Here is a 1,991-nt window from a genome sequence, read left to right on the forward strand (position 1 = left end):
CTAACTCAAAAGCTCAAAATTGAGATGAGAAAAGGTTGAAGAGAATAGAGGTGGTGGCTTGCTCCCGGTGGTTGTGGTGCTTGCGTGGAGTAGAGGAAGAAGGAGTAGCAGCTTGGTGGTGGTGGTGGTCTCACGGCTTCCATGAAGAGGAGAAAGTGATGGTGAGTGTGTGCAGCAGAAATAAATCAAGAAGAAGAAGAAGATATGTTGGTGGTGGTGTTTTAATGGTGATGGGAAGGAGATGAAAAGAAAGTGGTGAGAGTGCTGTAGGGACGTGAATGAGAGAATGGGATAGTAGTAAATAAGAAGAAAATGTTGGTGATGAGAAGGAACGGTGGCAGGTTGTTGCTGCAACAAGAAAGAAAATTTGAGAAAGGAGAAGAAAAGAAACGAAAATGAAGAGAAGTGGGGAGAAAAAAAACGTCGAGAATGGTGAGCAGAGGAGTATATATATATATATATATATATATATATATATATATATATATATTATAAGATGATAATTACCTGTAAGAATTGGTTTAGACACTGTAGGATTTAACTCGTAGAGTTAAGAGAAAAATATAGAGTTAATATATTATTATCCTAAAAATTATGAGGATCTTTATGAAACAGTAGAATATAAATTAGGATCACTTTGAGCAAATTAAAATGATCTATGAACCAAGAAATGAGTAAAAACCGAGTTAAAGAATAATCGTGAGACAATTGGAATAAATATGATGTTGTCACATTGGGCATCTAAGTTAAGTATCTCCCCATAAAGGTCGATACTTATTTCAAGTTTATTTCAATGGCAAGATGGCTTGAACGCAGTCTGCATCAAAACCTGCCGCAGAACTACTTTTTGCGATTGACATCGGATGAGAAAACTTCCTTCATAAGAAAGATTTCTAGTAGCGAAGGAATTTAGACTACGCGGATGGAAACTTCGTTAGAAGCTCCGAATATAAAAACTATTTGTTCGGGTTCCTCTCACGCTTACACAACACCATATGCGTGAGTCGGAAATTAATTAATTATTTTAATTCTAAAAATGTGGGTCTTACAACGGAGGAGGAGTTGCAAGCCCACATTGAAAAAAGAGTGCAAGAGGCTATTGCTCAAAGACTTCAAGAGCAAGAAGCGGAGAATGTCAATCGTTCTCTTAGAGACCTCACCTCGACTACCATGAGCTACGATTATCCGGGCAGCATAGTTTCCCCCGATGGCATGGGAAACTTTGAGCTGAGGCCGGCATTCCTCAACTTGGTGAGCCAAAATCAGTATGGAGGAGGTGCTCTTGAAGATCTTCATGCACACATGGAGCGGTTCATCCGCAATTGCAACACTTATCGAGTTCAAAATGTTTCAGCGGACACCATCCGCTTGAGTTTGTTTCCTTTCTCTTTGAGGGACACTGCTGAAGAGTGGTTGAATTCACAGCCCCAAGGTAGCATTACATCTTCGGAAGATCTAGCCGAGAAATTCACCACAAGATTTGTTCCAAGAGCCCTCTTGAGAAAGCTTAAGAATGACATCATGACGTTTGTTCAATCCACCGATGAAAATCTCTATGAAGCTTGGGAGAGGTTCAAAAAGCTCTTGAGGAGGTGTTCTCAACACAACCTCACCCAAGCTGAACAAGTGGCAAAGTTCTATGATGGTCTTCAATACTCTTCGAGGTTTGGCTTGGATGCGGCCTCAAATGGAGAGTTCGATGCCCTACTTCCACAAGTTGGGTACGAGTTGATTGAAAAAATGGCTATAAGGGCCATGAACTCTAGTAATGAGCGCCAAGCCCGAAGAGGAGTCCTTGAGGTTGAAGCTTATGATCAACTAATGGCCTCCAACAAGCAACTCTCTCCAAGCAAATGAATGAAATTCAGAATCAGATGAAGACGACCAAGGTGATTGGTGGTCGAGTTGCCAAAGTGGAGTGTGTGACTTGTGGAGGGCCACATGACAGTGAAGAATGCACCGAGACTAGACCAGAGGAGGAAGTGAAAGCC

At 41.3% G+C, this 1,991-nt stretch overlaps 1 non-coding gene across 1 annotated transcript; it reads right to left on the reverse strand.

Moving 5' to 3' along the window:
• Positions 1-1,503: 1,503 nt before the first annotated feature.
• LOC130716371 (small nucleolar RNA R71) lies at positions 1,504-1,610 on the reverse strand. Its single transcript, XR_009011988.1, has one exon. It is a non-coding gene; the product is annotated as a small nucleolar RNA R71 (small nucleolar RNA).
• Between the last annotated feature and the right edge of the window lie 381 nt (positions 1,611-1,991).

The sequence above is a fragment of the Lotus japonicus genome, chromosome 4 (assembly GCF_012489685.1).
Source record: "Lotus japonicus ecotype B-129 chromosome 4, LjGifu_v1.2".
Classification (NCBI taxonomy): domain Eukaryota; kingdom Viridiplantae; phylum Streptophyta; class Magnoliopsida; order Fabales; family Fabaceae; genus Lotus; species Lotus japonicus.